Source organism: Trichechus manatus, unplaced genomic scaffold (genome assembly GCF_000243295.1).
Source record: "Trichechus manatus latirostris isolate Lorelei unplaced genomic scaffold, TriManLat1.0 scaffold00004, whole genome shotgun sequence".
NCBI classification, from domain to species: domain Eukaryota; kingdom Metazoa; phylum Chordata; class Mammalia; order Sirenia; family Trichechidae; genus Trichechus; species Trichechus manatus.
The window spans coordinates 26,362,863-26,387,905 of record NW_004443940.1 but is presented as its reverse complement, the minus strand read 5'-3'; positions in this window follow the sequence as shown (position 1 = coordinate 26,387,905).

Genomic DNA, 25,043 nt, shown 5'->3' with positions numbered 1-25,043 from the left:
AAATTAGCTAAAAATATGTCCCAATCCTCTAGTCCACCTAATTTATCTTTTCATGTTTAAGTAACTGTGTCCTCCAAGACCAGGAGAGAGATACTTTGAGAAAGTGAGCTCCTTACTTTGCCTTAATCAGTGGCTAGGACTTTGTAGAGGGAACAGTTGAATGAGTATCAAATTAGGGAAGGGCGGGTTTTGGCAGCTAGAAAATGGAAGCACTCAGACAACTAGGGATAGCTGTGAACATGGAATTTGAAGTATAAATACACTAGACATTTATTTATTTAATCACTTTGATGGGTGTACTAATTAGAAGAGATAAATTTATTGTACTGGAGGAAAGACTATTAAATGTAATTAAACCAAACCTGTTGCTGTTGAGTGGATTCCAACTCAAAGCCACCTTAGAGGACAGAGTAGAACTGCCCCATAGAGTTTCCAAGGAGTGGCTGCTGGATTCGCACTGCCATCCTTTTGGTTAACAGCCTGAGCTCTTTTTTTTTTTTTTTTTTCTTAAATTGTTTTAATTTAAGTGAAAGTTTATAATTCAAGTTAGTCTCTCATACAAAAATTTATACATACACTGTTATGTGACCCCAGTTGCTCTCCCTATACTGTGACAGCACACTCCTCATTTCCACCCTGGTTTCCTGCGTCCATTCAACCAGCTCCTAACCCTCTCCACCTTCTCATCTCACCTCTGGACAGAAGCTGCCCATTTAGTCTCATGTATCTACTTGAGCTAAGAAGCACACTCTTCACGAGTATCATTTTATGTCCCACAGTCCAGTCCAATCTTTGTCTGAAGAATTGGCCTCCGGAATTATTTTAGTTCTGTGTTGACAGAGAGTCCAGGAGCCATGCTTTCTGCCGTTCCTCCAGTCTCAGTCAGACCATTAAGTCTGGTTTTTTTACTAGAATTTGAGTTCTGCGCCCCACCTTTCTCCTGCTCCATCAGGGACTCTTTGTTGTGTTCCCTGTCAGGGCGGTCCTTGGTGGTAGCCAGCACCATCTAGTTCTTCTGGTCTCAAGCAGCCTGAGCTCTTAACCACCGCACCAGCAGGGCTCTTTAAATGTAGTTAGTAATAATAAAATGTGTTGAATCGGAGACTCAAGGGGAATGAGTATTTGTCAGTAGAAGAGACTGAGAGGAGCTGAGAATATGGCCGGCCAGCAGAGGGTGTAACTAAGATCGGCACAGGTACCTCTTCAGGTAAGGCCAGCAAGGGAGGGTCCCAGGACTGTAGCACCCAGGCCATTTATCAAAGCCACCACCCTAGGAGAATGAACTTTGCTCCCTACTGTGCCAGGGCTCCCCTCCATGCATTCAGAGCCACAAGTACCCGAGAACTCATAAACTTTAACTTATGGTGCTATCAATCACGTCAGCAGGAGATACAACAGGTATTCAGCACCCCAGACACCTGGAGCACACAGGCTCCTTGCATTTTCTGTTGCTCCACCCCTCACTATACCATGATGTGGCAATAGATATGCAAACGAGGTTGCTGTTGATAAGAGGTGGAACAACGGAAGATATGGCTAGTCCTAGTTCTGGAGAAGTTCTGTGGAAACATTTGGGAGGGATTCCCATAACAGACAAAGGATGTGTTCTCCTGAGGAAGTCCTCATCTTTAAATGGGAGCCATTTTTCCACAGAAGTCGGGCCTATTTCCCGTTCAGTTCAGTCACTGTCAAATCGACTCTGATTTATGGTGACTCCACGTGTGTCAGTGTAGAACCGTGTTCCATAGGGTTTTCAATGGCTGATTGAAGCAGAGTGTTAGGCCTTTCTTCCAAGGCACCTCTGGGTGGACTGGAATTGCCAACCTTTTGGTTAGCAGCTGAGAGCATTAACCACTTGCCCTACCCAGGGACTCCAAGTGCTGCTTACAGAATCCCTGCCTCCACTGCCAACTTCTCCATCTGATAACTACCCTCAAGGACATTTCCTCTTTTGATGGCCTATGAAGAAACTATAGATCAGAATCCCTCACATTCCATTATCATGATCAGTCACCAAAACCCAAAAAACCAAACCCATTGCCGTCAAGTTGATTCCAACTCAAAGCAACCCCATAGGATTTCCAAGGCTGTAAATCTCTCAAGGAAGCAGACTGCTACATCTTTCTCCCATGGAGCTGCTGGTGGGTTTGAAGAGCTGACCTTTTGGTTTGCAGCCGAGCACTTTAACCACTGCACCACAGGGCTTCTGATCACCTGCATTTATTTGAACTTCCCCACAGAGTTTCCAAGCAGTGGCTGGTGGATTCGAACTGCTGACCTTTTGGTTAGCAGCCAAGCTCTTAACCACTGTGCCACCAGGGCTCCAGCTTTACTCTGTTGTTAGGTGCGGTCGAGTCAGTTCCGACTCATAGCGCCCCTGTGTACCACAAAACGAGACAGTGCCCTATCCTGCGCCATCCTCACAATCGTTGTTATGCTTGAGCCCATTGTTGCAGCTACTGTGTCAATCCATCTTGTTGAAGATCTTTCTCTTTTTCACGGATCCTCTAAAACCTTACTCTATCCAACAACAAGGTACTTTGAGAGTTTTGTTCATTCGTTCATTCTTTCATTCATTCAACAAATCCTTACTGATTGCTTTGTAAGTGCCAGGTGCTATGATACTGCCCACAAACCTAGGTATTCTTTTCTCACAGTGGCTTCTCATTACTCTAAAGAACCAAAAAACAAAAAACTTTGCTTCTGACCTATTAGGGAGAGATTTCTAGATGAAATCTATGTTTAGTGATTCATTCTCGAGCCCTAAATTGACTTTTAATCGTTAGTTTTAATCATCCTCCTTTCTCTTTAGTCTACTCTTCAGCTTAAAGTTGTGCAATTAAAAGTTTAGCTCCAGCACAGTTTGGAAACTCTTGTCTCATGTAGATGAAGTTCTTAAGAAATGCACGAAGCTCACATGTACCCCAATGTTCACTGCAGCACTATTCAAATAGTCAAAAGATAGAAACAACTTAAATGTGCATCAACAGATGAATGGAAAAACAATATCACCTCGCCAGAAATAGAAATGAAGTCCTGATATATGCTACAACATGGATGAACCTTGAAACATCATGCCGACTAAAAAAAGTTAGTAACAAAAGGGCACGTATTATTCAATCCCTCTTATATGCAATCTCTAGGATAGGCAAATGCATAGAGACCAAAGTTTACTGGTGGTTACCAGAGGCAGGAGGGAGGGGGAAGGAAGGGGTATTGAGTTTCCGTTGAGCATGATGAAAAAGTCTGGAAAGGGATAATGGTGATGGTTGCCAACATGATGAACACAATTCATGTCACTGAATTGTACATGTGAAGAATGTCGCAATGGCAAAGGTTTTGTTATGTATATATATTTACCACAATAAAACAACAACAACAAAACCAAAAAATAAACACCAGGTTTAAAGTCCCAAAAAGGATGAACTTTTCAGACCAGATTATGGATTCAGACTGTTAGGGATTGAACTGTGTCCCCCAAAAATATGCGTTGTAAATCCTAACTTCTATGCCTGTGGTTATAATCCCATTTTGGAATGGGTTGTGTTTGTTATGTTAACGAGACAAGATTAGTGTAGGGTGTGTCTTGAGTCCATCTCTTTTGAGATATAAAGGAGATTAAACAAGCAAGTGAGAGAAGCAGAGATGGGGGAAGAGAGATGCCAAGCCACATAAAGATGGCCCAGGAGCAGAAGCTCAAGGAGACAAGGACCTTCCTCCAGAGCCTTCTCGTAAAGTCAGCACCCTGAATTCGGACTTCTAGCCTCCTATAGTGTGAGAAAATAACCTTCTGTTTGTTAAAGCCACCCATTTGTGGTATTTCTGTTATAGCAGCACTAGATAATTAAGACACTGACTTTATTCGTGCTCAGCACATGTGCAGACATGTGGACCCAAGTGAGAAAGAAGTCTTGGAAGCACAACCTTCTTTTTTTTGCTTTCTGTGATCATGTCAAAGTTACTACAGGCACCTAGTTGGTAACCCAGTCCCTGACATTAGCTTGGACAAGTGCTGAGGGAGAGCTTCTCTAACCAAGGGTGAGGGAATAGGTTGATTTGAATCTCTTTAGCACTATGGAAAGAATTCAGAAAATGGGGTGGAAACTGGTTCTGCAGGCAAAGAGTAGGGTGAGTGGTAAGGTAAGAAGTATAATGCATAGAATTTCTGAATTTGGAAGCTGGATGTCCCCACTAATTTTCAGATGTTGAAATCTATGCAGTGAGGTAAGGGAAGACATGAAAAATTGAAACCGTAAAGAAAAACATTGAATTGGACCACATAAGAAGTAAATAACAGAAAATACCATATGTAGGGTTAAAGGTACACACAAATTGGAGAAAATTATTTATAATATATAAGGCAAATATATATCCCTAATATAGAAAATTTTTATACATTAATATGACAAAGGTAAAACAAAAAAAAACTCAAACCCATTGCCGTCAAGTTGATTCCAACTTATAGTGACCCTATAGGACAGAGTAGAACTGCCCATAGGGTTTCCAAGGAGCGGCTGGTGGACTCAAGCTGCTACCTTTTGGTTAGCAGCTGAGCTGTTACCCACTGCACCACCAGGGTTCCTGACAAAGGTAAACACTCCAATAAAAAAGTTAGGTCAAGGATAGAAAGTAGGTAATCTACCAAGCAACAACAAAAAAGATGTTGATGACCTTATTAAAATGTATCCAACTTCACTAGTAATAAGAGAAACATAAATCAAAACAATATTGAGGTTATCAGTTTTTCCTATCAGATGGGTAAAATTCAAAAGTTGATAGTACCCAATGTTGGTGACACTGGAGACAATCAGCGACTCTCAGGTTCGATTGGCTGGAGTATAAACTGATTCAAATTTTGGGAGAGAAGTTTTACAATGTTAGCTAAAATTTAAAATGCATGTATACCACTTCACACAAATTCCGTTTCCCACTTGATCTTAGCCAAAAGGCCGAGAAGTGATACAAATTCCATTTCTAGCACTCTGAGAAAATGTTTCGTAAGTATGAAAAGATATAGATACAAGAATTTTCATCGCAGGCTTATTCATAGTAGAAAAATAAAAGCAATCTAAATGTTCACCTACAGAGTCTGACTTACATCATTGTACATCAAAACACTGGAACATCAGTCGATCATTAAGATAAAATAGAGCTATACCTATTGACTTAGTAAAACAAAAACTTCGACATACACTGAGCGGTAAAAGCGTATTATAATCAGCATGGATAGTGGATTCCATGTATATGAAATCATGTATTATTTTCTGTGTGTTTATACACATAGTATGGAGAGTGGCCCAGAAACATGTTCAATGGAAGGCTAACATTTTACTCAGTGGGTTACCTGTGGGTGGTGGAAATTTGGGTAGTTTTAATTTTATGCTTTATACTTTTCTGGATTATTATTTTTATAATGAACATCTCTAACTTTTAAATTAGACAAAAGAAAAGTTATTTACAATAAACCAATGCATTTCTATAAAGGTGCAATGGCCTGAGCTGGAACTAGGACTCCACTACCTAGAATTTCTGTCCAGTCGTTTTCCCGCCTTGTCATGCAGCGGCCTTATCTCCCAGCAGCAATTCAAAACCTCGGGTTCTGTCTGTGCGCCGTTAGTAGGGTGAGATCCAGGGGGTGCGCCATTAGAAACTTCTGAGACTTCCATAGTGAAGAACAGGGAGGCTCCCAAGATCCCCCTTCATCAGTTTGTGGAGAATTTCCCCATTCTTTCTTGAACACCACCGTATCAACAATGACAACCACAAAAACAGTGTCTGCTGTCTACGTGGACATATCATTCTCAGTTGAAAATTCTGTTTTAATAGAGGCATCAAGCTATTTATTTGAGGATATGACGATTCTTCTTGATATTAGCCTCAAAATGTTATAATCATATTACAAAATTTTCAGTTTCTCCTCAATGATCCATAGTCAAGCTGTCCAATGTTCACATCTTTTAAACTAAACTTGCATTTTTAACTGTTAATATTTTCAGCCTCTAGCATCCATTGATGGAGCCATGGTGGCGCAGTGGTTAAGAGCTCAGGCTGCTAACTGAAAGGTCGGCAGTTCGAATCCACCAGTCGCTTCTTGGAAACCCTATGGGGGCAGTTCTACTCTGTCCTACAGGGTTGCTATGAGTCAGAATCAACTCGATGGCAGTGGGTTAGCATCCTTTGATACTATGCTGCTTTCCTAATTTTAAGGATGATGTTAAACAAAGATTGCACATCTGGAATGACCGACCAGGTAGAATGGAAGCAGGTCCTGAGGCCTCCTGTTGGGCCAGGTGCCAGATATTAACACTTTAGGTGGCTGGGCCATGTGACAGTTCAGTAGATTCTGGAGAAGGGGCCTGGACATGTAAACACAGTAGTGGGGATGCTTGGGGGGCTTTGGAAGCCGCTCCTTACCAGTGGATAGGGAAATCTTTAATGTTTTAACAGCCAGGATGTTCAGCCTTGGTTTTGCACTTGGATAATGTTTTCTGCTTCATTTTCATCATTGGTATTGTCATCACGCTTGCATTTCAAAGACCAGAGCTGCATTTCTAATTCGCATTTCTCACCGAGCACTCAATGGAGAGTTTAGCCAAGTAGAGCCAGTGTTCGGGCCATTACTTGGAGCGTGGGTCAAATGGCTCTAGAAACTTGAGTTATGGATTGCAGACTTTGAACCATTTCTTCTAATTACAGTCACGGATCTAAACACAAAATACAAATGCTACATTTGCCAACTCCCACTAACCTAGGAACTAAGGGACATCAGACCAGGACTGAAAGAAGTCAGCCAGTGGGCAGGCAAGTCTTTTAAAGATTAAAAAACTGAATCCATGGCCAATAACCCTAAAGTGCTGTGTCATCTGATCTCCAACAACCCCAAGGAGCATGGATTGCACGAAAGCAACTTTTATTTTAAAATGTCTATTTTGGAGCCCTGATGGTACAGTGGTTAAGAGCTACAGCTGCTAACAAAAGGTTGGCAGTTCGAATCCACCAGCTGCTCCTTGGAAATTCAATGGGGTCGCTATGAGTCGGAATCAGCTTGACAGCAACGGGTTTGTTTGCTGGCTTTTTGTTTCAGTCCTATACCCTTGTCAGAGTTTCCTGTTCCACTGACTTCCTTTTTAAATTGTGGCTCTCAACCTCGTTTTGATTCCTACCCTCAAACAGCTCTCATCAGGCTCATTCAGCCTCTTCCTGTGGTTTCATTTCTTCCTATTTCCAACTAGGGTGTTTTGACTGAAGGTGGTGACTTGGGCACAAGAGACACAAGAGGCGGAAAGCTAGTCACCAAGGAAGAGCTGTCAGAAAACAAAAACTAGTAATGAAACACGAACGGGCATGATTTCCCTTTGAATCAGCGAATACCATCCCTTTTATCTTTGCCCCTCTTGTCATTTCTGACGAGTACTTCAGAAGATAGAGATCTGACTGTTGGCTGACCCCCAGAAGACAGTGACTAGAGGACAAGAATCCTGTCTGAGGTGACTAAGTCAAAACCATCTGGATTCAGTCCTGGGCTTCGACTTACACAGAATGATTCCTCTTTCTTAAGATTGGAATAATTGTGCTAAAAGCTACCCTTTAAAGTCTGCTTTGGGTCTTTTTTGGGATGGAATGAAAGGCATGTTGGGTTCAGAGATACGTGGAAATGAAAGACAAAGTTCTGTGTATGACCATATGCTTGTGTGCGTATACACCTGTGTGTGTATGTGTGTACGCATGTGTGTGTGTGTGCGTGCGTGTCTAAGCATTCACACTTGCAGAACACCAAGGGATCCTCAGCAATTAGCTGTGAATGCTTTCTAAGTGTGTTGTTGGCACATGTAAAAAGGAAGCATTTTGACCAGAATCACTTTCTATACACCTGGTGACCAAATGACCCCGGCAGGAAAGTGTATTGCTGGAGTAGTCTCAGAATCTTCCAGCTGTGCTTAATTCAGGGCATTCTATCCTGCCCTATCTCAGAAACAAGCTGTAGAGGCGTAAACCGGTCACTGGATTATTAAAAAGAGTAAAGATTGGATTCAGGCTTTGAGCATATGGGAACACTCACCTCAACTCGGATTGAATGCATAGAAAAGTTCCAATTAAATCACATATTTAAAGGAGCAAAGGACAGTAAGAGACAGCCTCAAACTCTATGGAATGCTTTCGGGATTTTCTCAAGGTCTCCGTATTTGATTTTGGTTTGTATTTTCTAATTACGATTTTATATCCTTCGGAGACACTGTGAAAGGTGAAAAACCTACCGCTGTGGAGTTGATTCTGACTCACAACGACTCTGAAGGACAGAGTAGAACTGCCCGAGAGGGCTTCCAAGGCTGGAATCTTTACGGAAGTAGACCGCCACATCTTTCTCCTGCAGAGTGGCTGGTGGGTTCAAATCACCAACCTTTCGGTTAGCAGCCGAGGGCAACCACCAGGGCTCGGAAATGTGAAAAGGAAGGTTGAAATTTTTTTGGCCGAAGATTTGCATATCTGATAAATATGTGTGGAAATGAAAATTGGATTTTTAAGTACCTGAGTCCTGCTTAATTTTAAAACGCTTTGCAGAATTTTAGAATCCTTAGGCCAGATGGCATCGAGCATTTGAGCGTGGGAGGCCTGAAGGCGTGGTCCCCATCGAGCGAGCAGGCATGCATCCTGCATCCGTCACATTCTGCTGGGCAGCACAGCCTAGTTGGAAGGGAGCGGGGCTGGCATATCGCAAATGAACTTTTGAAAAGCATTCAGAGAATGGAAACCAATTCGTTAACGTAATGAATTAATTAGCTATAAATCCTACTACGGCATTCGGATAGAGGGAAATAGGGAAACAGAGAGCCCGGAAGTCTGAAGGCAATGAGTCTTGAGGCAAGGTGTGGGAAGATTTCAGGGCATTCTGAGTTGTGTCTGTGCTGAACGCCCAAATCCTGAACGTTTTCTTTGACATTTTTTATTTGGTTTAGATATTTTTCTCTTTATTGATTATGCTTGTAGACAGATTGAATGACCACTCTCAGAACTTGAATGAAAGCATTATGTTGGAGATGCCAAACCCCAAACCCACTGCTGTCGAGTCAATTCCGACTCATAGCGACCCTATAGGTCAGAGTAGAACTGCCCCATAGAGTTTCCAAAGAGTGGCTAGTGGATTTGAACTGCCAACCTTTGGATTAGCAGCTGAGCTCTTAACCATTGTGCCATCAAAACCAGTCGCCATTGAGTTGATTCCAACTCAATGGTGACAGCATGTATGTCAGACTAGAAACGTGCTCCACAGGGTTTCCAATGGCTGAGTTTTCAGAAAGAGATTGTCAAGCCTTTCTTCCGAGGCACCTCTGGGTGGACTCTAACTGCCAACCTTTCGGTTAGCAGCTGAGTGCTTAGATATAGATATATAATGCATTTATATGTCATTTATTTATGCATTATATTTATATTTTAGGTGGTTATAAGCTTATTTGGGAATTTTACATGTGCACATTTTTGAACTAGTAGGAAAAGAATACATTTTGTTAAATTTAGGAACCTTTCCAACCATGTTTGGTGCTTGGCATGAAGCCATACACGAACTTTGAAAATGTCAAAATTTGTTTACCCTTAGTAAGACACAATTTCCTGTTTGGGGGCCTGGAAGGAAGCAAGCCTTTTAAACAGGGCTTATTGAAATCTCCTGAAGTGTTCTTGGACATTAAGAAAATAATAGTCGGCTGAATTAAGTGCAAGAGTAGTAGAAACATAGCGATTATATTTCACCTAAAGTACACGTGAAGTTCAGCAGTCACAGTAAAGTTAAAAAAAAAAATACAGGAAGAGAGAGAGTTGGTTTTGCTGAACTTAAAATAGTTGAAAAATAATTGGTGACATTTGACAAAACCAAGATGCTACCATATTTGTCAACCTTCCCTTGAAATGAACTTTTACCCGCAGAAAACAAGGGGCCTTGCCCTCTAGTTCTGTTCATGTTACTGGGTGGTTGGAACTTAGGAAAACATGGATGGTGTTAAGACAACACAGGTTCTCCAGTAAAACTCTGCAGACACATAGGCAGTGCCCTTGAGATTAACTGATTGTTTGACGCTTCACAGGTACCACAGTGCAAACATTCTGACAGAAGCACGAAGTACTGACACTTCACCCTTAGAGGTGAAAGGTTGGTGAAGGGAAGGCAGCAATCATTTCAGCTTCAACGCCCATCACCAAGATGAAGGCGCTTGGCTTAAGACCAGAAAGGGGGCGGGGATGCAAAGAGAGAAAGCCGGAAGTGGGAGTGCCGGAGAAGAGTGTGGAGGAGAGCTGAAAGAGGGAGCGAGAGGGGGTAAGAAAGATGTAAATGAAAGATGTGCAACCTCTCCCTGATTTAGAAGATATCCAGAAAATAAACTCTCTTGTGAAAGTACTCCTAAACCCAACAATCAACTTGGCGGGGGGATAGGACTGCTCCTCAAAGAAAAAGTCCTGAGGATGAAGTACATCACAAACCTTTCTAAGCATACGGTGAGGAACTGACCAAAGGGGTCCCTTACCTTCATGTGTCCTTGTGTCCTTACATATAGGTTTTGAACTGCCTCAGAGAAAAAATGGCAGCTACTGAGTTTCTGTCTGGAGTGATGGGACACTTTTGGAAATAGTGGTGATGGTTTTACAGCATGGTGAATGTAATTACTGTCACTGAACTGGACTCTTAGAGATGGCAAACTTCTTGTTATATATATTTTACCATAATAAAACTTAAAAAAAATTATCTTGAAAAAATGGCAGCTATTTCATGGGTAATAGTTATTACCATGGGCATATGCATTCTTAAAATGCACAATATTTATCCCGTTTTTCCATAATCATCTAATTTGATCATAAAAAATCAGGAGGGAAAAGGCCTCCCACATTGTTATTCTGTGTGATTTTGGGCAGGAATCGGCGAGGGCTTTGAGTAAGGAATCAAAACTCGTTTGCCCTTGTGAAGATAGTTACTGATTTTAAAACCCTCCAGGTAGGCAGGAAGGAGAAAAAGGAGGTCGGATGCTAAAAGGAAAACAGCAACAACAAAACCAAAATTCTATTTCTTTCCTTTGAAAGCTAATCTTCCCCCACAAAAAAAAAGAGGGAGTCCATTTCTGTCTGAGGAGTTTGAGCTGGGACAATCAGGGATCACTTCCATTTGTTCTGAAATCCAGTATGGAAAAGCCAGCTAATGCAGTAGAAAAATGAGCTTTAGGTATGTGATAGCAAAATACATTTTTTGCGTGGACGAGCAGTGTGCTCGATTCATTCTTCATCCTAGAAACATTTAGTGTCACTCTCTGTCTGGCGTTTTGCTAGCCTGTCATGTGGGGCTGGGTCAGGGTATCCAGATAAGTACTTTTTCCTGCTTTACTCTATTGTTTTGACATATTTAGGCATAACCCAAAAGAGGAATTTTAATTCTGAATGTGAGTAACTCCGTGTTTCTTTGTGGGGATAATTTTTGCCTCTTGCCTCCAGCAGTGGGTTATTGAAGGATCATTGATTGCAAACTCCTTGGCTTAAGGAATTCTGGTCAAGACTCTGAAACTAATGTGCAGATCTGAAGAAAATGTGTGCATTGGGCGATTGTGTCCCTGAAAAACAAAAACAAATTAGGAAAGTCTTCAGCTTCCCAGTTATCATGTTTGCTCATTTATAAATTGGTACATTTATGGAAAGTAAGCTTTTCCGAGTAAGCTGTTTTCAGTAACATTCCAGAAGTAAGAAACTCAAGGTCTGTTTTGCTTATATTGGAAAGAAAAATGTAGGAAGGAGGGGCAGAGGGGAAAAACGTGGAGCAAACAATCGAGCAAAAGAGCCTGACGAATGCCACCTGATTTGGTGGAGCCAGCACTCAAGGGCATCCAACAACAACAAAGCGTTCTCCTTCAAGTTTTGTCTGGTAATCTCGTGAGCACTGCTGGGGCCAAGTCTCCCGATCTTGGCAGGATTGCCTAGTGGCTTTATGATCTGGAAGCCGGAGGGCAAAGTCCAGATGCAAGTGGGTTTTATTCGTCCAGCTCAGGGTTTCCCCACATTCCTTATTGCCTTCACACATTGGAATTTGCAGCCCCTGTGCCCTCTCTTGGGGGCAGTGGTAGGTCAGTGGTAGAATTCTCTCCTTTCATACTGGAGATCCAGGCTGGATTCCCAGACAAGTGCACCTCTTGCGCAATCACCACCTGTCTGTCGGTGGAGGCTTGTGTGTTGCTAGGATGCTGAACAGGTTTCAGTGGCGCTTCCAGACTAAGAAAGACTAGGAAGAAAGGCCTGGCAATCTATTTCTGAAAAATCATCCGAAAACCCTGTAGATCACAATGGTCTGTTCCCGTTGCGCGTGGAGTCACCATGAGTTGGGGATTGGCTCAATGGCAGCTAACAACAACAACGTACCTAGTGTTAAAGTTTTGTAGACCTTAACAGCATGTTTACCAACAAGGAAGAAACGGTACCTGCCCCGCAACACATCCTATCACTACCTTGGCACCTACCAGGCAGGCTTTCTTGTACACATAGCCTTGGTTTTAGAACCTATGGCTTTTCCAGGTTGATCCAGCCACATAGGCCCACCCACCAGTGACTCCCAGCAGACTCCAGCCTCATGGTGTGAGAGCTTATCTAGTCTCCCAGAGGCTCCCTGAACCAAAGGGGATGGCCCAGCACTGAACTAGAGCTTTCCCTTGTGGCTCATGCTGGGACCAACCTCTCCAGCCCCACTCTTCCACGGCTTCACGTATGCCCTGATGTCAATCCTGTTATGAATCTGCACACTTTGATATCTCTCCTGTAGCTGATGGGGGCCTTCCATGACAGTGTATTTGAACCTAACAGGAAGAAGACATCCAGCCTTCCAGCCCTTAGGGCTGTTTTGGACTCTTACAGAGATTTGAAGTCCAGAGTGGGGACCATACTGCCTGTCATGGATTGAATTGTGTCCCCCAAAAATGTGTATCACCTTGGCTAGGCTGTGATGCCCCATACTGTGTAGTTGTCCACCATTTTGTGATCTGATGTGATTATCCTATGTGTTGTAAATCCTAGCCTCTCTGACGTTAATGAGGCAGGATTAGAGGCAATCATGTTAATGAGACAGGACTCAATCTACAGGTTTAGGTTGTATCTGGAGTCAATTTCTTCTGCGATATAAAAGAGAGAATCAAGCAGAGAGGAGAGGGACTTCATACCTCCAAGAAAGAAGTGCCAGGAGCAGAGCACGTCCTTTGGACTCAGGGTCCCTGTACTGAGAAGCTCCTAGACCAAGGGAAGATTGATGGCAAGAACCTTCCCCCAGAGCAGACAGAGAGAGAAAGTCTTCTTCTGGAGACGGTGTCTTGAATTCGGACTTCTAGCCTCCTAAACTGTGAGAGAATAAATTTCTGTTTGTTAAAGTCATCCACTTGTGGTATTTCTGTTATAGCAGCACTAGGTAACTAAGACATTGCCTAAGAATTTGGTAGAAAAGTAGTTGATAGAAAAGCAATAAATTAAATCTTTGACTTGTCTCTGTGACCAGGGGTTGGCTGGCTGTGTTGCTTGACAAAAGCATGTGGAACAGTTTCTCCTCATCACTGCCTGGACCCCGGCCGCTATCCACATCTACAGTTATCACCTACCCTGCAAGAGCTAAGGAGGTATTCCTCAAAATCTCATATACTGCAAATTTAGTTCTATCCTTAAGGAAAGTTCTGGTCCTAGCTCTTATGATGATTTTGTGTGTGTGTGTGATTATAAAAATATTACCTACTTATTTCAGAAATAAATACCAGTTCTCCCACTATCCATAATTAGCCACTATTAACAGTTTTGTTTCCTTCTTTCCAGTCTTTTTTTCTAAGATATATTAGAACTAGATATATGAACTAATTGAAATTCCTCTGTATGTTCTGTTTTGGACACTGTTCTTTCCAATCCCCTCGTTAGGGTTCCATATACCTTATTTGCATGGTCCCATACCCACAAGGGTGCCATGCACTTTATTTGTATCGTTAACAAGCTGTCCAATCCCCTTGGTGGGCCACAAGCACCTTATGTGCATAGTTCCACCCAATCATTTGGTGGGAGTTATCAGAACCTGGCTAGAAAGGCCATATAAAAGGGATCCATCACACTGCACCCTCCTACACACAGACAGAGCCACCTTTAACTATTTCTATTTGTTGTTCTCCTAAAACAACTTAAAATTACATGTTTATACCTCTGTTTGAAAATTATCAGATTTGGACTGTATTAACTTTCATAATGTAGGTAAGGCAGTTGGCTCATTAACGCTTCCACCAACCTCTCTGCCTGTCCCCAATTGTTTATATTAATTTAATTCTTCTATCCTCCTTAACTCTTCTATTCACGATAAATGGAGAAAAGATTGAAGTTGTCAAGGATTTCATTTTACTTGGATACACAATCAACCCCCATAGAAGCAGTAGTCAGGAAATCAAACGATTTATTGCATTGGGCAAATCTGCTGCAAAAGACTTCTTTGAAGTGTTAAAAAGCAAAGATATCACTTTGAGGACTAAAGTGTGCCTGACTCAAGTCATAATATTTTCAATTGCCTTATATGCATGCAAAAGCTGGACAATAAATAAGGAAGACCAAAGAACCGATGCCTTTGAATTATGGTGTTGGTGAAGAATATTGACTGTACCATGGACTGCCAGAAGAAGGAACACATCGATCTTGGAAGAAGTACAGCCAGAATGTTCCTTAGAAGCAAGAATGGAGAGACTTTGTCTCATATACTTTGGCCATGTTATCAGGAGGTACCAGTCCCTGGAGAAGGGCATCATGCTTGGTAAAGTAGAGGGTCATTGAAAAAAAGGGAGATCTCAATGAGATGGATTGACACAGTGGCTGCAACAATGGGCTCAAACACAGCGATGATTGTGAGGATGGCACAGGACAAGGAAGGCCGTGTTTCCTTCTGTTGTACGCGGGGTCACCGTGAGTCAGAAGCGACTCGATGGCACCTAATAACAAACAACAGTGGGAACTATTGCAATACTTGGCAGCTGTCAGACACCAAGTGAACTACTAGCTCAAAGGAATTTGTCGTTCCAGCGTTGGGTGATGTGTTGTTTGATGTCCATGGCAGTTGTAATCAAATAAGGCTTACAGAAAGGAAATGAGAGTGGTAGTGTTCAATTTGATTCCAGTGTTTGAAAAGTAGTGCTGTGCCCAGCAGGTACACATCCAAATAATAATTGTGGTTATCAAGAAATAAAATAAGAATATTTTTTCTTTGTGCGTGTGTGTGTGTGTGTGTGTTTCAAACGGCTACTATGTTGTTGAGGGCAGTGGTGGTTCAGTGGCGGAATTCTTGCCTTCCACGCAGGAGACCCTGGTTTGATTCCTGGCCAATGCACCTCGGGTGCAGTCACCACCCTTCTGTCCGTGGAGGCTTGCGTGTTGCTGTCATGAGACTTCGGCGGAGCTTACAGACTAAGCTGGACTAGGAAGAAAGACCAAATGATCTACTTCTGAAAATCAGCCTGTGGAAATGCTATGGATCACAACGGTCCTATCTGCAACCCATCATGGAGGTGGCCCAGGACTGAGCAGCCTTCCTCCTGTGGTGCGTGGGGCCACAACGAGTAGGGGCTGACTGGCCGACAGCTAACAACAGCAGCAACTATGTTGTTAGGACACAAATGCTTATTAAATTGTTTGAAACTAACTACTTAATAAACCAAAATGTTAGGTATTCTTTAGTCTAGGGGCACCATGACGCGATTTCTGAGACCCTAAGTGTGCTGGACCCCAGAACATATGGGAACCTCTAGTCTAAAGGATGATCTTTTCTTGCATGTATGAATGGGATGATGTAACCTGTATGTTCCTGGCACCAGGGCCCACCCCCACCCTTGCTTTGTAGAATTTCCTAACTTATGCCTTGAGGACCTTCGCTTTAGCACAGGCAGCCAAACATGAGTCATCTGTCTCAGGCAAAAAGCAGTCATGGTGGAAATGAGAACAAAGGCAGACAGTTCTTGGCTTTTAAGTTAAAAAAATGAAGATGAAGAACGTCTCTGTCCAGGTGTGAGAAAGCACAAATCCGATAGCACTATCAGCAGATGAGCTTGTCTTCTACTCACCGCCCCACTCCACCCCCAGCCTAGATAAAGGGAAGGAAGGAGCAGAGTAGGAGACCACACAAGGGAGTTACACCCTGGTGTGGAGTCCTTGCCACATCTGTGGCAGGGGGACAGAACTGCCAGTAAGTTGGGGGGTCCATAGCAGAGGCGTAGAGAGGGGGCGTGGCGGGGGGGCAACTGCTCCCGGAGACAAGTCCAAGGAGACGCCACACGAGGCGTGCAATGACTTTTTGAGGCTCCACAAATATGAGGCTGTCAGATAAGAGGGGGGAAGGCATTTCTGTCGGACACATCACCGCCATCAATGTCTATTCATCTTGAAATTGGAGGTGGGGGTGCAATGTAGATTGTTCCTGGGCACTCAAATGGAAGGGGGCGCAATTTAGAGATTGTCCCTTGGGAGCTAGTTACCCTCGATAAGCCCCTGGTCCACATTTAAAGGGTCCTTCTGTTCACTGCCTGAGGGGTGTCCTGAGACTGCAAACAAACCCCCAGAGTCCCCCTGCACACGCTGCCAGACGGGCTCCAGATGAAAATAGGAAAGTCTGGGTAGGAGTGACGGTGGTCGTGGTGGGAATTAGCCAAGTGGTTGTCTTTCAACCTGAAATGATGGAGAAAAGACTGAGTTTGCCTAGAAGTGACTTGCTCCATTTGCTCCATTAGGTGGAACAGGGCTCAGGGTAAAGTTAAAAATTACTTTTAGGAAAATAAAGGAAGTTACATTTTTACATACTTAAATTTACAGATTGACGACGTCATACTACCATCTGCTCCATCAATTTACAAGCATTTTCTTCATAAGAAAGATTTGAAGAACTAAAAAATCTTTGAGTCACAATAGGATGAACATCTAGTGGCTGTTTTGGGTATTTAGACAATCCAAATATCAAGGGAAGATCTAAATTTATTAAGTGCTCTTACATACCTCTGTGCTTTGCTGGGCGTTGTTCAGATGAAGACCTATTTACTCTTTTCTTTGACAAATATTTCCTGAGAGTCAGGTACTAGTCTGGGTATTCAAGACAGAGAACCAAACAGCACAGATCAAATCTCTGCTTTCATGGAGTTTACAGATTAACTAGGGAGGAAAACAGGGACACACACACACATACACACACAAGTAGCAATATGCTATAACGCAAGGAGTGGTAAACGTCATGGAAAACAGCAGCATGTGGAAATAGAATGGCAGGATAGAGATGGAGTAAACCAGGAAGGCATGGTGTCCCAAAGCCAAGTCACACCAAAAAACAAAACCCATTGCCATTGAGTCGAATCTGACTCAAAGCGACCCTATAGGAAGAGTAGAACTACCCCCATAGAGTTTCCAAGGAGCAGCTGGTGAATTTGAACTGCCGACCTTTGGTTAGCAGCTGAGCTCTTAACCACTGCGCCACTAGGGCTCCAAAAGCCAAGCCAAGGAGTTTTTATTTCAGGATGGCGGGATTGACCATGGGTGGCAAATGCTGCAGAGATGTGGAATGAGGACAGAGAAAGGACCATCAGATATGGCAAGATGGAGCGTGTTGGTGACCTTGACAGAGAAATTTTGGCTGCAGTTTCACCACTGATGAAAGTGTGATGGGCCAGGTTAAATTGAAAACATGAAAGCAACTGGTAGGGTCAACCTTTTCTAGGAGTTCTACTGTAAAGAGGAGCAGAAAAAGAGGAAGGTAAGCCGAGGGGCATTTATTGGTTAATTTATTTCTTTTTATGTTTAAGATTGGGGTTACTGTAGTATATACACTGATGAGAAGAACCAGCAGAAAAAAGGGAATGCAAGATGCTGCAAGAGAGAGAGGAGGAAAATGCAGACATGGAGTCCTTGAGTAGGAGACAAGGGGTGGGATCCATTGTAACAAGAGGAGGGGCAGCCTTAGATAAGAGCAGGGTTCTAGCAAGGCAGAATGTGTGAGTCCAGAAGAAGTTGGTAGATTGATGGTGAGTAGATGAGGTGGTTCTCTTCCTGGTTGCTTTTCTTTTCTCAGTGAAGCAAGAATCGCGATGATCAGCTGAGAATAAGGAGGGGCAAGAGGTGTTGGAGAACAAGGTGCTGGTGTTCTCTTCTGGATGCCCCAGGTGCATCATGGGAATGCACCAGTGAGAGGTAAACCTTAGACAATGGAAAGGTATATCAAATCACCCTCATCCATTTTCACAGAGTTGTCATCTGAGTCTGTCAGCCTTCTGTTTAAAAACCTCACATGGCTCTATGTTGCCTCCATAGGTAAGTTCTAAATTCCTTGGCTTGGAATAGGAGGCCTTCCATGTTTGGTCCCTACAGACTTTTCCATCTCCTCTTGTCTTGCCAAACAGGGACCTGTAGGACAGCAAAGAGGCCTGGGGCATCTGAAACCTGCTCACCCTCTACCTTGGGCCTTTATTTTCCCAATTCTAACAGAAAGGTATGCACAAACAATTATTTAAGTGCAATATGTATTTTGAACACTAATTGTGCTTATGAGACACCCCTACATAGATCATGAGGCAGTTGTTCAAAAAGAACAAGGGGATACTGCATGGTTTAAAGTCAGGAAAGGTGTGCGTCAGGGTGGTATCCTTTCACCATACCTATTCAATCTGTATGCTGAGCAAATACTCTGTGAAGCTGGACTATATGAACAAGAATTGGGCATCAGGATTGGAGGAAGACTCATTAACAACCTGCATTACGAAGATGACACAACTCTGATTGCTGAAAGTGAAGAGGACTTGAAGCACTTACTGATGAAGATCAAAGACCACAGCCTTCAGTATGGATTCCACCTCTACATGAAGAAAACAAAAATCCTCACAACTGGACCAATAAGCAACATCATGATAATCCTTGAAATTGTCAAGGATTTCACTTTACTTGGGTCCACAATCAACACCTGTGATGGTTAAGATTGTGTGTCAACTTGGCTGGGCCATGATTTTCAGTGTTTTAATGTAATCACTTCCATGATTGAATACACTGTGAGTAGCCAATCAGACGAAAGGGAGTCTCCTTGGGGGTGTGGCTAGCATCTGTATATAAGCAGACATTCTGGCTTTTTGCTCTCTCTGGATCCTGCGGCTGTTTCCTGTCATCTCATCTCCCATTCTTGGGACTTGAGCTGTCAGCTTATCTGCTGAACCTGGGATTCGTTGATCTGCACAGCCTGTGAGCAGGAGCCTTGCTCTCCGACCTGCCGATCTTGGGCTTGCCAGCTTCTGTGGCTGTGTGACTTGGGAGAGGCCTCTACCCTGATCCACAGACTTGGGATGTTCTAGCCTCTACAATTGCGTGACTTGTCTCCTTGATATAATCTCTCTATATATACATATTTATACACTTTACTGGTTTTGCTTCTCTAGAGAACCCAGCCTAAGACAACATCCATGGAAGCAGCAGTCAAGAAATCAAAAGAAGCATTGCATGGGGCAAATATGCTGCAAAAGACCTCTTTAAAGTTTTGAAAAGCAAAGATGTCATTGAAGACTAAGGTGGGCCTGACCCAAGCCATGGTGTTTTCAATAGCCTCATATGCATGTGAAAGCTGGACAATGAACAAGGAAGACCAAAGAAGAATTGACGCCTTTGAATTTATGGTGTTGTTGAAGAATATTGAATATACCATGGACTGCCAAAAGAATGAACAAATCTATCTTGGAAGAAGTACAAACAGAATGCTCCTTGGAAGCAAGGATGGCGAGTCTCTGTCTGACATGTTATCAGGAGATATCAGTCCCTGGAGAAGGACATCATTCTTGGTAAAGTAGAGGGTCAGCGGAAAAGAGGAAGACCCTCAACGAGATGGATTGACACAGTAGCTTCAATAATGGGCTCAAACATAGCAAGGATTGTGAGGATGGCACAGGACAGGGCAGTGTTTCATTCTGTTGTACATGGGGTCACTGAGAGTTAGAATCGACTCAACGCACCAAACAACAACAACAATTTTGTGTTTATTGGCAGGTGCAGTGACGACTGACACAAGACCTCAGTGTGGGAATAATAGGGAGTGGTGGAGCCTGAGCCCAGCAGGGTGGGAGGCTGCTACTCACTTCCAGGTGGTTCTTCCCTGTGGATTCACAGGCCCAGTCTTGCCAGTTCTTCCACTGTTTCCAGAGAAGCTAGAAGTCCAAGTGTTATGTGAAAATTAATTTTTAAATGGTGGCTTAAATTTTTCAAAAATAGTCCAAATCCAAGTCATCTGCAGGCCAGATTTGGGCTGTGAGTCACAGGTTTGCTGCCTCTGGATGGGAGCCCACTGCTCTTCTCAGAACATGCTCTGCTGTTCTCCCTCTTGGGCCTTGATTTCTATGTTCTTTCTTTCTGGAAGACACTGTAACACCTTTTATAACACCAAGAGCCCAGTTCTGGCGAAAGAGAACCCAGGTGTCAATACTAGTTCTGCCTCTTAAAGTTGTGTGTGTTGTTAGCTGCTGACAAGTCAGCCTTGGACTCATGGAGATCCCATGAATGAAACGCTGCCTGGTCCTGTACCATCCCCATAAAAGGTGGTGGATCGGATCATTGTGATCCATAGGGTTTTCATTGACTGACTTTCAGAAGGAGAACGCCAGCCTTTCTTCCCAGCCAGACTTAGCCTGGAAGCTCCGCTGAAACCTATCCAGCATCATAGCAACATGCAAGCTTCCACTGACAGATGGGTGGTGGCTGCACATGAGGCGCCTTGCGTGGGAATCGAACCCCAGTCTCCTGCATGGAAGGTGAGAATTCTCCCACTGAACCACCAAGTCCCCCCATAAGCTGTGTAACCTTGAACAATTAACCTACCTCACCGATTCCTCAAGTAAAATAGTGTCAGTCGTATTAACGTAGCAGCCATTTTATAACTTCATTGACAGAATTAATTGGTGAGGTCATGAATGCAAGGTTAGCACCAGGGCCGGGACTGGGGTGGGCCAGCCAGAGCTTTGGGTGCAAACTTTAAGGAGGCACTCACCTTCAGGTACTAACCCTGCCCTTGCATGGCCGTGAGAGTGAGCACCGCCTTAAATTTTGTGCCCTAGGCTCGTCTTTTGCCCCATCCTAATCCTGGCTCTGGCTGGCACAGTGACAGCACCTGTAAGTGCTTAGCAAAGGACCATCTATCTTCATCCCCATCACTGTTATCACTATTCTTTCAAGGCTGGGATCAAGATCATTTTCTCGGGGGAGTCTTCGCTGACCATTTCCTCCATGTAGACTTGAATTCTCTCTCCCTTCTCTGGGCCCCTGCTGAACACTGCACATACTTTTTTTTGTGGCATCTCAAAAATGGTGTTGCATTTACTTGTGTATATAATGGTATCCTTCTACTAGACCCTAAGGTCCCTGAAAGCAGGGACTGCGGCTTATGTTTGTGAATCTCTAATACCCAGCACAGTAGCTGGCATTGAGTGGGCATGTAGTGTTGGAAGAGTTTAACGTGAGCCCCAGAGCATATCTGTGATGCCAGGGCTAGTTCCTGTACTCTCTGCCAGGTGCTATTATTATTTTTTACATTGCTATTCTCTGACAGTCTGTGGTGGTTAATTTTATGTGTCAGCTTGTTTGGAGAACACTAGTCTATATGTTGTTATTAACATTTAAACCAGCTGACCTTAAGCACAGCAGATTACCCTAGGTAATGTGGGTGGGCCTTATCCAATCAGTTGAAAGTCTTAAGAGCAAAAACTGAGATCTTTTGAGGGAAAAAGATTCTGTCCTAAGCCTGGAACAGAGCTATCTTGCTGGAATTTCCAGCTTGCCGGGCCTCCTGGTTTCAAATGCAAGACCTGCGGATTTTGGACTTTTCAGCCCCTACAACCCCATGAGCCAGTTTCTAAAAATAAATCTCTCTCTCTGTGTAAAAACCAAAATACCAAACCCATTGCCCTCGAACCAATTCCAACTCACGGCGACCCCATGTGTTACAGATTAGAATTGCTCCATAGGGTTTTCTTGACTTTAATCCTTATGGAAGCCGATCGCCAGGACTTTCTTCTGTGGGCTACTAGATGGGTTTGGACCACCAACGTTTAGGTTAGCAGTTGATAGCACACTGCTTGTGCCACCCAGGACCTTCCTCTATGTGTGTGTGTATGTGTGTATATACGCATGCATATCTGCTGTTGGTTCTGAAGAATTCTCGCTAACACACAGTCCTTCTCTAGTACTGTATGGCAGATTCTTCCTTTTTTCCTTCAGACTGGACTTGCTAGACTTAACACAACCTAACTCTTTTTTTCCTTAAACTAACATTTCTACAATTCTTTTCGGAGCAGATGGATTTTAGATAGCCCTGTGCCAGACATCATTCAGCAGAAAAAAAAAAAGTGCTAACTGGTTCTATTTTGTTTTTGAGTGGCCCGGAACCTCCCCTCCCTGCAAACACACATTTTCTCCAAATCCTGGCCAAGAGGACAGCCTTCATTCAACAGAAGCAGAGAAACTGATGAACAATGGCCGGGGCGGGGAGAGGCTGCAGGGTTGAGGTAGGAGAAAAATTCAAATTGTTCACAAGGTGTCCTGCACTTTGCCGTTTGGGGCGGTGCAGATGGTAATCATATGCAGAAACTGGCACTCTTCCAGCGGCCCTACCTTGAAACAATGGTGATGATTTAACACCAACAGGGAATGGAAATGTAGTGCTTGAAATTTCCAAAGCCTTCAAGGTCAAAAAGACGCGCTCTGTCCAGGGCCCTCTCAACGTCTGTTTGCATTTCTTCCTGCAGCAAAGTAGGGAAAGAGATGACCAACCCAGCCCCCAGGCAGCCTCCAGGGTTTCTGCTGGATGGTACCAAACCACCGAGAACAGAGGTTCTAGTGAGGATTTGGTAGATGACACGTTTTAATCTGTACATGAAAATAGTGTGGCCGCAATCCACGAATAAGCGGCAAACGTTCGTTCTTCTGGCTTACTGGTGCGCTTTGGAGGTGTATTTAAAAACCTGCCACCTTTCTCTACTTTAGAGCGTTTAGGTGCCAAGCACAAGAAATCAGATACATCTTCTTCAGATTTGTACATACTCAACTGCAGTGTAATTATCATAGACATCGGAAAATGTCCAATAATAGATGTCTAAATAAATTATGATACGTTCGTTAAGATAGGTACCATGTAGCGAACAACACAAACATATACTCACCAGTTCCATTAAGTGAAAAAAGCTGGGCATCAAAATGCGCAAACAGCATGGTCCCACTTCTGTCATATAAAAATGCCCACACATGGGCATAGGAAAAAGCCTGAAAAGATATACCCAAATGCTAAAAATGTCATCTTTGGATAGTAAGATTGCAGGTAATTTTTCTTTCTTTCTTAATACTTTTTCTAGTTTTTTTTTTTAAACAATAAATATTTATTGTTATTATATAATAAAAATTTATTTTAAAGCAAGTGTATACTTTTTCATTATATACATTTTCATGAAAGTCAAGCAACAGAAATACTTAAAGAATTTCAAGAACATCTCACTGGTTCTTGACTGAGAGTGAAAGATGGGCCCATTCTCTACTGAATTCTATCCCAGAATAGATACTGCTTGAAGCTGGTTGTTAGTATGAATAAAAAAAATTTTTAAAACCCTGTGCCATGTTAATTGAATAGACAGACAATAAAAGCTTACAGTACTCGATATTTTCCATTTGCCTTTCCAGAGCGACTCTTTCCCATTCTCCAGTCTGCTGTTCCCAGGGAGGCCAGCCTGTATGGACTCAATCAACAGACTCCCTTGACTTGGCTGTTAGTTGGGTTTGGTCAATGGGGAGCACCAGCAGGATATAGGAGAGAGTGAATTTGGGGTGTTTATTTATTCTCCCAGCTCCGTCCCTGCCAGGTTGATATTGTTGGTTCTGTTTTTCTTTACTGAAGCCACAGCTACTTACAGGTGGCCCTCTCTTACAACTATAGCCTCTCTCCCTGGGTTCTGGTAATCACTTCTTCCCTTTGTCCCTTCAAGTCCTGGGGTGGTAAAGTCTTTTTCTTGTTGCTGGCCTTGAGGAGCTTCACATCCCTTGTTGATATTCCTTCAAAAACAGCCCCTTTGTTAAACTTTATTAAACCTGCTGCTAATCACCCTCTTTAAGAGTACCGTTTGTTTCCTACTTGGACTCTGCCTGGCATAGAGACTCTTGTACCCGTCCTCCAAACCTTTCCGTCTACGGCACTCTAAGTCTTAGTCATCTAGTGCTGCTGTCACAGAAATCCCACACGTGGATGGCTTTAACAAAGAGAAGTTGATTCTCTCACAGTCTAGGAAGCTAGAAGTCTGAATTCAGGGCACCAGCTCGAGGGGAAGGCTTTCTCTCTTGTCGGCTGTCGGGGAAGGTGTTTGTCATCAATCTTCCCCTGGACTAGGAGCTTCTCCGTGCAGGAACCCTGGGTCCAAACTACACGCTATTCTCCTGGCTCTTGTTTCTTGGTGGTATGAGGTCCCCCTGTCTCTCTGTTCACGTCTCTCTTTCATATCTCAAAAGAGATTGGCTTAAGATGCAACCTAATCTTATAGATTGAGTCTCACTTCATTAACATCACTGCCTCTAATCCTGCCTCATTAACATCATAGAGGTAGGATTTACAACACAAAGGAAGATCACATCAGATGACAAAATTGTAGACAATCACACGATACTGGGAATCGTGGCCTAGCCAAGTTGGCACATATTTTTGGGGAACACAATTCAATCCATGACGTGCCCAAACCAAGAAAATCAATATACAGTCTCTGCAGAGAGGAAAATCATGTCTATCAAATGTAAAATTGGATGCTGTGAAAGAAGAAAAAAAAAAAAAATCACACAGGAAGAGTGATGGTAAGATGAAAGAAAATAGTCATACTCTTTGGGTGGAGATTTTTATTCAATTGGAATTCATAGACATGCTGAGCAAGCCCAAAACAATGAAACAGAAGGAAATGAGCATAATGTCTTTAGCAACAGATTAAAGAGATGAAAAGAGACTAACCACCAAAGTATATTCCTTCCTATGCTCATGCTCATATAGTAGC